The sequence below is a fragment of the Streptopelia decaocto genome (assembly GCF_964273445.1).
Source record: "Streptopelia decaocto genome assembly, chromosome: 5".
NCBI lineage: Eukaryota > Metazoa > Chordata > Aves > Columbiformes > Columbidae > Streptopelia > Streptopelia decaocto.
The window spans coordinates 34,713,053-34,725,588 of NC_138659.1; the positions used below are offsets into that span (position 1 = coordinate 34,713,053).

Sequence of the window (12,536 nt, forward strand, 5' to 3'; positions counted from 1 at the left end):
CGTCACTTCAAAAAACACAAGTCAAAGCATCTCATTTCAACACCACACAAAGAGCTGGTTTGATTTTTGACAAATTGCTGCTTTCTGTTGTAATTTTGGGTTGAGTTCAACACAAACCGTTGCAGCTGACCTCAAGCCCTACTTCTCAACACATGCATTTATGTATGTTTAAAAATAAAAGGAGAAAAGTCTAGTTCTTCAGCCTGTATTGGTGCAAAACCACTAATTTTCAGTCGCTGGCTTTCTGCTGGAGATAATCACGCTGAACAAACAGCCGAATGAATCATTCTTGTCACAGGTGTATCACAAGGAAAGAACAGAAAACCAGGCGGTGCATCAGAAAAGGAAAAATATAAAGCGTGTATAGATACAAACCACTAGAAATATGTATAGAAACGGAGCACCGGTGTCGACGCTTGAACGCTTGCGCTACCGACCCCCTTTTCACATTGAGCTTGCCCAGCTCGCGGCACCGCAGACGTGCTCCCCATCAGCCAAAAAACCCAATGAGGCTGCTTGGTTTTGTCCGAGGAGCTGGAGGGGCCTCCAGAACAAGGGCTCATGGCTTGGAGTCGCCCTTTGGGTCCCTTCCTCGCCGAAAGGAGCGTTGGTCCTGCGAGTGAGCCGGCTCCAGCGGCTGGGGGACGGCCGCTTCACTTCCTCATTAAATACTTCTGACTCATGAACCCATCAACCTGTGGCCTTTGCCAGTTTGCCTCTACAAAGGTAAAGTTTGTCGAATAAATCATTTCCCACAAACGGTTCGCACGGCGTTGGTCGTGTTTGTCCCTTCCTCCCAGCGCCAATAATCCAGATTGTTTTCATTGCCTTCCCTTCTATCCTCATCTATCTCGGCCGAGAGAACCTGCAAGTTTATCTCATCTTCCTGCAGTGGATCAAGATAGAACTGCCTGTCCTGGCCAAGAGGAACGGGTTTAAATACAATTGTCATCCCTTTCTCCTGCAAAAAACCTAAATGACACTAATACCCCCTCCAGTCTGGCTCATGGGCCCTCGGAGGGGTCTGAATAACACACAGAGGGACACGACTGGAAGGTTAAACCTTACTGATCATATTTAACTCAATTGCTTTTATTTGTATCACTCTTCACTGGCCTCTCCTTCCCTTCTGTTAAACCAGCCCAACCACCTATAGCCATCCCTCATGCCCATGTACCTTTTTAAACCACAGGTAAAGCAGAGGACTGGAAAACAAATAGTAATAATACGATCAAGATGCTCTTAAAGGTAAACCTGAAGTTGCCCATGAGCAAACACCTTCTTGGGGTGAGAAACCAGTTTTTGAGGAACTTCTCTATGCAAGAGGAAAAGATCCTAAAGACCTGATAGCCCCCACCCCCTCCAACGCCTACTGTATTTCTAGAAGATCTGCACATTTATATCGGTTGCTTAGCAGGGAAATGCTCTTTCTAAGCCATCTCCACTGTATATTTTCTTCTGACATAAATATGAATTAAGGTTATGGCCCAAGTATGATCTTCCCAGGAAAAAGTGTAGATTACATCAATGTGACCCATTAAAGCAATCTTAAATACCCACTGATGGTTCATTATCGAAAGTTACTTTCCTTCCTGATGTAGAATTTATTCAATATATTGGAGAAAAAATAAGTCTCCGGGAAGGCATTGCCTGTGCACCACATTAATAAAGAGGGACAACGCAAGGCATGGGCTTGACAAGTTGGAAGGGAGGTCTCCATTTACCCCAGCCTGCTGGATAAATCAAAATACACCTGAAGGGGCTCATACGTGACTCATACATTCCATCAAATGCCACAACCTAATTAGATGTTATTACAAAATCTTTGCCCCACTGCAGGGCCAGAAGCGGCACCTTGAATTGGATTTAGGTGCAAAAGTGGAGCTTGAGAAGCCTGAGGACACATTGTGCCACCACATGCCCAGGAGCCCTTGGTGGCCACGAAGACCAATGCGGGGGAGAAGGAAGGGAGCTGCAAGCTTGTCCTGTGGCATCGCCGTGGTTCAGCAAACCCTAAAAGGTCAAGAAAGGTTGGGTACTGAGCACAGGTTGCCCTGCGCCCCTCCCATGGCCTCTCCATCTCCTCTGCCTTCAACTGGGATGGGTACGGCGGCAAAACCGGGGCTGCCAGCTCGGCACGGGAACGCTCCGCTCCGCACCCACAGCCTGGCACATCCCCTCGCCCGTCACAGCAGGTTTATCATCCCTCTGTGCTCTCCGGATCCGAAACACAACCCCCTTCTCCAGGACATCCTCGCACCCATAGAAAACCCACCCCAAAGGCCCAAGAGGCTCCTGTGGGTGTCTTTCACGTCACTTATAGCAGACAGGAAGGGTGTCCTGAATCATTTAGAGGCTGGAAGGTGAGACGTGGCACATCTTCCGTTCCGTTAATTCACAGTATTGACAAAACATAAAATATTAACGCCGGAGAGCACAGGATTCTCCTTAAAGAGACTGATTGGCAAAGGTTGGGAGCGGCTCCTTTGCCGTGCAGAACCGGGCAGGCAAAACGTCTCCAGCACCAGGCGGGGAGTTTTGTTGCAGGGAGGAAGGATTTGCCCTCTTCCTCCTCCTCCTCACATTGGGAAACAGGGGGAAAGAGTAGAAGGAGCCAGGACCAAACCAAAGCCTTCCTTTTGTTCCCCAAAATAAAACCTCCCATTGGGTCAGCTTCTTCATTCACTCCAACTCCCTTCCAATCTTCTGTGTTCATCGCGCATCTAATTAATGATTCAGATCATTAATGGGTTTGGAGCAGAAATTCTCTTCCCATCTCTAACGTGACCGTGTCAATCCTTAGCCTTAATTTTAAACAACATATTTTGTTTAAGCTTTCTGGAGAGAAAACAGCTTGAGAGCAGAGACTTTCCTGTCTCTTGGCGAGACGACGACTCAGAACATTATCAGCAGATCTCAACGCACCTTCAGCTGCGAGGTTTTCGCCAACGCCGCTACACAGTCCACCCACCTATAAATGCGCACAGGACCACAATCAATACATGTTAATTAAGCTGTAGCCCACTCCAATTAAAACTATAGGATCTGAAGGACGGACATTTATTTTTGCCAGTAAACTAATTTTAGTGTCCATTAACTTTAGCTTTAATTTTTTAATTATGTATCGCTTTAATGATAAATAATTCCTCTCATTACAGAGGAAACATATGGAAGAACAAGATAAAATGGGAGAGACTTGGAGCCGGTGAGGAATATGTTCCCCAGCGCTTCCTTCTCTCACAGCACATCAGTAAAACCCCATTTATGTCGGCAAACTGGGCGCTTTTGAGAATGTGGCTGGTGAGTGCGGTGCTGGAATAAGAACAGAGATTCTTCGAGCGTCTCACCTCCTTCTCGGCCGGGAACACGAGAGCTCGGCTGTGAAATCGCAGTGTTTTAGAACAGCCGAAACCAAAATAAACACTTTTCTGCGGAAATAAAAATATTCCCACTTGAACAGTGTTGTGTTGTTAGTTTTTTCGTTTGTTTTTTAATTTATATAGAACAGAGCAGGTTGTTTGGCAGACTAACCCTTTCTGTGCATAACGCAGCACAAAGGGTTGATTTTCAAAGTGAAGTTTGCACAGTGTCCTGCACTCGGCCTTAAATCCTCGCCAGCTTGGGTACAGCAGTTAATTAAATACGGGGCAGACCAGCAATATTTAGGCTGCCTTTTCCCAGACGGCCAATGATCAGGGCTGGTGCACAGAAGGGTTTTAACCCTCAGTGTCTTTATCCCAAGGAACTTACCCATCAGTGTCCATCACGTCCGTGACAATGATTGGGGCTGGTGCAAAGAAGGGTTCAGCATCTTCATCCCATCAGTGTCCATCATGTCCATGCCAATGATCGGGGCTGGTGCAAAGAAGGGTTCAGCATCTTCATCCCATCAGCGTCCATCACGTCCGTGCCAATGATCGGGGCTGGTGCAAAGAAGGGTTCAACTTCTTCATCCCATCAGTGTCCGTCACGTCCGTGCCAATGATCGGGGCTGGTGCAAAGAAGGGTTCAACTTCTTCATCCCATCAGTGTCCGTCACGTCCGTGCCAATGATCGGGGCTGGTGCAAAGAAGGGTTCAACTTCTTCATCCCATCAGTGTCCGTCACGTCCGTGCCAATGATCGGGGCTGGTGCAAAGAAGGGTTCAGCATCTTCATCCCAAGGAACTTACCCATCAGTGTCCATCACGTCCGTGCCAATGATCGGGGCTGGTACAAAGAAGGGTTCAGCATCTTCATCCCAAGGAACTTACCCATCAGTGTCCATCACGTCCGTGCTGTGAACTTTCTCTGCTCCACCTCAGTGCAAAACTAAGCAAATATCCCCACAGCTTTTCCTTCTGCGGAAGCAGAACACAGAGTGCCTGGCACCCTAAACTGTTCTCTCTGAGATCAGAAGCTCTTCACCCCGCAAACTGCATCAGCGTGGCCGGGATGCTGCATCCCCAGCAGCGCTGCACACCGAGCCTCCTCCGCACCGCAACCTGCCCAGGACCTGGCAAACGCCAAAAATCACACCACATTAACCAAGTAAATTATTCAATGGAGAGGGACATGACTCCTCAAGCGCTGCGCTGAGAAGAACCCATCAGCTTCACGGCTGATGGTGGCAAACAAACAGCAAAACAAAATGGTTTGGTGAACAGACTGTCCGACAAAAAAGCTGGAAAAGCACAAGGTCTCAACCTTCAGGGAGCTTTAGACTTGCAGTGCAATTATTGTTTCTTCTTACCGTATTTCTTCCCTTGAAACAACTCCTCTGGGGAGGGAGAGTCCCCCCTGAGCGCTGTTGCAGAGGGCTCAGCACCAGCGCGATGCACAGGTACCATTCTTGCAGACGCCTCCCCGCTGCCTTTCCCCCAAAACAATAGCACCGGGGCAAGGAAAAATCTAGGTCTAAACTCCACCCTTCGATTAATTTAGAAAACCAAAATCAATCCCCTTTTCAAGTTAGGCCTTATTTTACTATTTGTCCTGTACTAATTAGAATCTTTTAATATACTTTTCAGCTCAAGGACCAGCCTGACCAGGAGCTCTGGAGGTAACCCAGGGCCCCTAGAAGCCAGACAAGTCACCACCGCTGGCACATGCATTAAGCAGAGAGTCCTGGCTGCCTCAGAGTCAAAATCCACTTCTTCCAGCCCCTCTGCCTCTTGGCATCTCCTGCCAGTGCCAAAATTAAGTGTATTCCCTTCTCCAGATCCGTACCTTCACCGAAGGGACTCATCCTGCTGCCTGCGTTTTCCGGTATTGGTACTTTACACCAGCAGGAGATAACCCCGTTCTCTGAGCAGGTGAAGGGGCAGACCAGCCGCTTGGAAAAACCTCTTCAGCAGGACCTACAGAACAGTCAGAAGGGGAATGGGGCGGTCACAGAGACACCATGCAAAACCATCTTGTGTTTCCTTAACTACTGCAGGTATTTAAGCATTTAAAACTAAACAAAAAAAGGCTTTTCCCCCCATTTATCTATTAGCTCTTCTTCCATACAACTGTGCTGCTGAACTCCCCTATTTATGATATCCGTGCATGTTGCTATAGAGATAATTAATTAATGCAACATAATAAAGTCAGCAATTTTACTACTTTGCAGGTTAGCGCAGGACTGGAAATAGAGTGTGGAGGATAGAAAGCCTTCTAAAAAGTGGTACATTTTTAACAATCCTCCAAGCACTGAGCCTGAAAATCATTTCCACAGCACATGAAACGTGCCACATTTGGTATAATCACTGTCACTAGGAGCCCAGACAAGAATTAGAAAAACAGCAATAAAGATGAACGAAGGTTCAGCCAAACAATTGCAAGTGGAGGAGAAGGTTCCCCAAGCGCCCACAACTTTTCCACTTAACCTGGCAAAAATACACACCCAGAGCTCACCAGGTGTTTGGCCAAAGATGCTACAAGCCATGATGTCTTACTGGCTAACCCAGGTGCCTTTTTCCAAGAGTTTTCCATTGTTGGCCACTCCAAAAATCATCTTTCCAGGGCTGGCTTTGGCTGTTATGGAGGAGGAGGTGCCGGCGGGCGGAAAGCAGCTCCTCCTCGCAGGACCTGGTGCTGAGAAGGGCGCTGAGACGGCCCCTTTGCGCCCCACAAGACTCAATGTCACGGTCGACCACGAGCCAGCGGCCCTTCCCGGCTGCTCGTCACAGCCGCGTTGTGCTGCCTGTCCCCAAGGGGCCACACGAGCCGCCAGGAGGTGAGACCACAGACTCTTACCTCTCAGCCATGACAGGCATGTTGACATTTCCGGCTGACAAGGACATTGGTGACTTGTCAGCGTGTCCAAACAAGACGACTCTTTGCTAGGAGCTCTATCTCCACCCAGGCGCTTGCCTTCCTACCAAGAACCAGGCTGAAAAAGGGAAAGAAAAGATGTTGTAGAGCATTCAAGTAGGTGCCACACTTGCGGTTCAGTCTAAACTCCACCCTTCTATTAATTTAGAAAATTAAAATCAATCCCCTTTTCAAGTTAGGCCTGATTTTACTATTTGTCCTGTACTAATTAGAATCTTTTTATATATTTTTCAGTTCAGGGTCTCTGTCTTCGGAGGTTAGAAAGAAGAAAGCAGCACGGATTAAATTAGGTCGCTTAACCCTCAGGACGCCACCGTTCCCCAGCAAAGGTTCCTCCGCACGCAATGAAGTGAAGGGAAACTCTTTCAGAGAAGGACACATGCAGAATAAATGAGCAAAATACTGTGTTTGGGGACAAAAGTGACATCATGGAGCAGCATTTGACTTCCACAACCATGAAGGCTTTTGTCATGTTGTGGTACTCTCATGGCAAGCTACAGTGCCATGCCAGAATTGAAGACAAATGCACTATTCAGAGAACTGTCCAGCAAAATAAAAACAACAAAATTATAAAAAAAAAAAAAATGTAAAAAGGCCATTTAGCAGAAAAATCAGAAGGCCAGGATACTGCTGCCCAATTTATAAGCCACCTCTTCAACACCCATGTCAATAAAGGCACGTAAAAGCGTGCTGCATTTACGTCGCATTCGCGCACAACACAGTTGAGGAAAATTAGAACACAAAATATCCAAGTATGAAATGGATTGCGGTCTGTTTGGAGTCTTCAGCATCAGCTCCCAATTCTTTACAGGCTGAGCTGCTTTCAATAGGACAAATTGCAAGGAGTCATTAAAATCCAGAGCTCTATTGCGCACCACGTGCAGGCAGAGCCGGAGCTGTTTGCTGCTCTGACCTGGTGCAAGGATTCTCCACGTCTGTCCGCAACACGGTCCCCAAGGGTCACATCCACTATGGGGGCCACTTGGGCTGCAGAAAGAGAGCAGCAGAAGCCTGGTAGACAATTTTCCTGAGACAATTCAAATGGTAATATCTAAGCCACCCAAATGTTTGCTTGATCCGCATAAAACAAACCAAAAAACCACCACCAGAGCAAACCCCACTCTTGCAATCACAAGCTGTTGCTGCACAGGTTTGAACCGGAATAAAGGAGAGAACACGTTTTTCCTAAACCTAGACAACAATCCAACTCGAATAGCAGAGACCAGAAATCATCTGTGGCGAGAGCAACAATGGGCAATTTAGCTTGATGATATCCTTGCAGATCTTCTTATTGATAACGGTTTGCGTTATTTTGAATGCAAACTGTTGTGGTGGGGTTTTTTCCGTGCGCATCAGCTCTCACAAGCGAAAGTTGTCATTAGCTCCTGATTAAAAGAGGCTTTAAATAAAGAGTGGAAACAAGGCCAGACAAAGAAGTGGCGCTGCGCCCCGGTCCTGCTGTATCGCACTGCTGCAAATACAAGTTGGATTCACTGTTTGGAGTCCACTACACTTTTCTCTTCTAGGAAAGATAAAACTGGGAATATTGGGACACATGGGAGAAAACAAAATAATTTAAAAGCAGCAAAGAGGTAAATAAATAAGCAACATGGGGCGTGGGTGTCCAAGAGGGTCCTGCTCGTCCATACCTGTAACAGACACATAAGTTTGCCCACAGATGCGGCAAATAAATTAAATGAGCTTCACTAGCGAGACCCTGACCTTTTCCATCTTCCCCCCAGCAGAAATCAAGCTCCAACAGGGAGCAAAACAGGGTTAGAAATAGCAAAGATAATAAAGAAGACTGAAGACAGGCAGGTGAAAGGACAACCTCAAGAAAATCTGAGATAGTGCAAGTCATCCTCTATCGCCAAAACACCACGAGACACCATCCGTCGCACTCAAATACTGGCAGCGGGGGACGTGACCCAGTGAGGCCAGGAGCTCCGTTTCGATGCCGAGAGAAGGACCCCGCTTGGCTTTATGTGTTAGAACGGCTGATTTTGGCACGAGTGAGTGCTGCACCTCTGCCAGCAGAACAAAGTCCCCTCCAGCAAGGGGCAGGCGGACACCAAGCGAGATTACTTTGAATTGTCCATCCTCAGCGGCATCCAGGGCGCAGGAAACAGCGTCGATGGTTTCAAGTGGCAGGTCCTGGAGGTTTTTAAACTCAGATTGGACATGGCACTTAGTGCCATGATCTAATAAATGGACTAGAGTTGGACCAAGGGTTGGACTCGATGATCTCTGGGGTCTTTTCCAACCCAGTCGATTCTGTGATTCTGTGTGTGATTCTGTCCCTCACCCCGGCGATGGCCAAGCCACAGCCTTTAGGGGACACTTGCACTGCACAGCCACCGATTCCACCAGCTGATGGAGAACCCAAGTCAACGCCGCACTGGTCAATCCTATTAGCACTGCCTGGGTTATCCAGCTTCTGATTAACTAGCCAGCGTGAGCACCATGGGGAGATCACAGAGCAGCACCTGTGGATGCAATGACACCAGCTTGGTTCATCCAGTCTTCAGCAGGTACCGGTTTACAGATGCGGCTTTTAGTCAAGATGAGAGAAAAGGGGACAGAGAGGAGGGGACCCTCCAAATTCGCATCTTTCCTGAGCGTACAGGAGCAAAACTGCAGCTCAGAGGAGCTCATGGCTGCTCTCTCCAACCCCACAGCTGCGTTCACACTAACGCACCGCTTCAAGATCAGCACGAGGAAGAAATTATTTACCCTGAGGGTGGTGAGAGCCTGGCCCAGGTTGGCCAGAGCGGTGGTGGATGAACCATCCCTGGAGACATCCCAGGCCAGGCTGGATGGGGCTCTGAGCACCCTGAGCTGGTGAAGATGTCCCTGCTCATGGCAGGGGGGGCACTGGGGGAGCTGGGAAGGTCTCTTCAACCCAAACCATCCTGTGATTCTATGATTTGAGATCACTTTCCCATCCCAAACAGCACAGGTACTCAACCCTCGTCAGCGGGCAGAAGCTAACTTCAATAAATGCAAAGCAATTCCACTTGACGCCGCCTTCTAAATGCAACATTTAATTAACTCTACTGGGGCTTCTTTCACTCTAACTGCTGGTGTTTCCATGCCACCGAGGTCAGGAAAACACATTCTCCCTTTGCACAGAGGGGCCCTGGCTTTCCTTCCCGGCTTCATGCTGGCGTCACATTAACCAGAGCCCAAACCCTCGGGCACACGGAGCCCGGCCCCACAACAGAAAACCTCAGAAACCAGCCACGAGGTTTTGCTGCTCCACTGACCCTCGCTCGGACTCCAACCCAACCGCTTGAGTAGAAACCAAGCTGCGCTCCCCACAACACCCAACGTTTAGTGGCAGGAACGCTAAGTCTCTGAAAACAGAGGAAAAATGAAAAGGTGGGGGTGGGGGGACAAGAACCAAAACCAGATGTTTCTAAGCAGCTGGCATCGCTGTTCTCCCAAGTTGCTGATCAACGCAAATGCTGCGGATTGGCCGCCCCCCCCTCTTCCTGCTCGCCAAGAACTCCAATCGGTTCTGCTGGGTTTAATCATCTTCTCCCTTTAAATAATAAACTAGGGGGAGGAGAGGGAAAAGATTTATTCATGTCACTAACTGTCAAAGAAATGTTTAGTGTGCTAAAATAACCTGGGCTCTTCAACTGCAGGGGAAAATTAAACTAAAAAATAAGAGAAAGAGAAAACACCCGGGGGAGAGGGAACTGTGAGAACAACAGCTCCGCACGAGGGGCACGGCCATGCCCGGGTAGACAGTGACACCAGCATACACGAGGTCTTCTAGCAGATATTTACAGGGAGACATAGCAGAAGCCGAGCAGCAGGGAAGGAGGGAACGCTTTGCTTGACTTAGCTCGGCTATTTGAGCTGCGCTTTGCTGGTTTGGACAGAGCTGAGAACGTACTTTTCTCTTTGTGTTTTTAATGCGGAGCTCTGTGGGACTCGTGCCAGACCCCAGCACTTACTCCACAGTCTGCAGAGCAGCTCCCCCAGCCCTGGCTTGTGGTGGCGGGACCTCCCTTCTCCAAAACATCTTCAGAGAGGGAAATGGAGAGCACAGAAGCAGGACTGCAAGGTGTTCGCCCTGCTGGAGAAAGGTCGGGATGCAGGAGGCTCTAGGGGAAGCTGCAAAAAACTCAGCATAACAGGAAAACCAGGCTTTGGAGTATTACTGAAACACATCTCCAGTTCGGACACACAGCTCCTTGCAACAGGGCATCAAAAATGTTTAAGCAAACTGGCAGGAGTCCATCAAGGGCTATTCAACACCAAATTACAGATTCACTTCTAGCTCAGGAAGCCCTTAAGCTGCGAAATATCCCAGGCTGGAAGGGGGCAAAAAACTAATCGGCTGATGGGCACATTTCAGTGGCACAGGGGCTGTGAGGTTGTTGGTGCGGTCCCAAGAAGCATGTCCCCTCGTGGGGGGACCCAGCTGTACCCATATCTACAACCCCTTCAGCACCTGCAGCAGGTAACTGAGGGCAGGCACAGAGGAGACCCGACCTGGCCCACACTGAGCATCCCGCTCCCCAGCACACCCAAGGGACAGCGCTGCTCAGCCTGGACAGGAGGAAGAAGTTTTCACGATGAGGGTGGTGAGAGTGGCCAGAGAGGTGGTGGATGAACCATCCCTGGAGACATCCCAGGCCAGGCTGGACGGGGCTCTGAGCAACCTGAGCTGGTGAAGATGTCCCTGTCATGGCAGGGGGGGCACTGGGGGAGCATAGAAGGTCCCGTCCAAGCCAAACCATTCTATGACAGCAATTGTGCACGGAAATAAGGATCGCTTTGCTGGAGCAGGGCCTTCAAGACAGCCTTTCCAGAGTGGACATACTATATTCTTCCAGGATGAAGAACAACTTGCAATGAAAATATCCCAGCCCCCTCTACAATTCTTTCAAGTCTTCTCACACAACCCAACCTTCTCCTTCCTCTCCACAAGTTTCCATCCTTCTACACTGCTGCCCACAGCTGGAATCCTGCACGGATCCTTTTCTTTTTGAGCACGTTCCAAACCTTTTGGAGCTCTCCTGTGCTTCAGCCGTTATTTCTCAGCCTGGGAGACACTCTGCTGGTGGGATGTGACAGCACAGCGAAGGTGCAGGGGGAGCCCGAGCGGCGGCTCACAGCTCCAGTTTGAGGTTCAGAGCCAACAGCCACCTGCAGAAAACAACCCAACAGGAGAATCAGCCCCCAGCAGCGCAGCCAGCCCTGATTTCCCTGCTGTCCTCAGGCATCCTGGCGCTGCTCAGCACCTGGGAAAGCTGAGACGCCTCTCTAGATTAATCATCACAAAGCCATCTTATCGTGGATATAGCTGAGTCCAGTAGCAAACCGTGTTCTGCTATAAACCACGCCTGTCATCGCAGTCCTTAGGGGACGAACCACACAATAAGATTCCCTCCTGTCAGAATTAAATCTATTATAAGAAAACAAACTCAACTGCTGCACAACATCCTTCGATAGTCCAGTTTTCATGATCCAGAGGTGGTCGAACCATCTCGTTTAGGGTGCCCCGTGCGTTATTCCGGCAGCAGGACGTCATTCCAGCTCCACCTGCAGGAATTTCTGCCTTGAAGGTTAGATGGGAAAGGTGTTGCTCGGGGAAGAAAGTAGGCTCAGGTAGGTGGGGAGAAGAAGGAAGCAAGTCTTGGGGCTGTACAAAAATACTATTAAACAGCTTGGAGAATCAAGGGTTCCTTGGTATAATCCCCCAGAAAATGCTGAATGCAGCTTGGTAAGAGCGTCTTCTAGCAACCTCCATGAATTCTCTGCACAGCTTGGCAGCTGAAGTCTCCAGAAGGAAACATTTGCTGAAACTGAATTTTACAGGAATATTAGAGGACATTTGCAAAGTGAAATTTGAACTGACAGAAGAGGAAATTCATGATGCAAATGCCATTCCTAAAATGTTACCCCTTTAAAACAGGAAACAGACGATTAGCACATCCTTACAAAATTATCCACCTCTCTAATTACAGGTTTTAAACACCGGGAACTTACTGTGTTTTAGAATCTACAGACAAAAGAAAAAAAAGTCATCTGGCAAATAATCACAAATGGGAACACGAGAAAACTGTGGCCGTCCCCAAGACATTTCACCTGGAGATAGTAAGAATAAATCGTGATAATAAATTGAGACGAGGTGTACGCCAAACACACCAACAACGGTCCAGAGGAACAAACGTCCTGCAGAAAGGACTCACCTGGAGCCACCCAATGGGGGAGAAGTCAAAC

The 12,536-nt window shown here is 48.6% G+C and overlaps 1 protein-coding gene across 6 annotated transcripts in view; it reads right to left on the reverse strand.

The window, feature by feature from the left end:
- Positions 1 to 12,536, reverse strand: part of SGPL1 (sphingosine-1-phosphate lyase 1) — a 231,618-nt gene that overhangs the window by 159,276 nt on the left and 59,806 nt on the right. For 4 of the 6 annotated variants that reach the window (XR_014184160.1, XR_014184162.1, XR_014184163.1 and 1 more), the window contains 2 exons: positions 6,219 to 6,354; positions 5,208 to 5,338 (listed from right to left, as the gene is read on the reverse strand). The exons of 1 other annotated variant lie outside the window; for it this stretch is intronic. The gene's annotated coding sequence lies outside the window, so the exon portion shown is untranslated. Of the gene's footprint in view, positions 1 to 5,207; positions 5,339 to 6,218; positions 6,355 to 11,420; positions 11,460 to 12,536 lie in introns of those variants that run through there. One more of the 6 variants, XR_014184165.1, reaches the window with a different exon arrangement.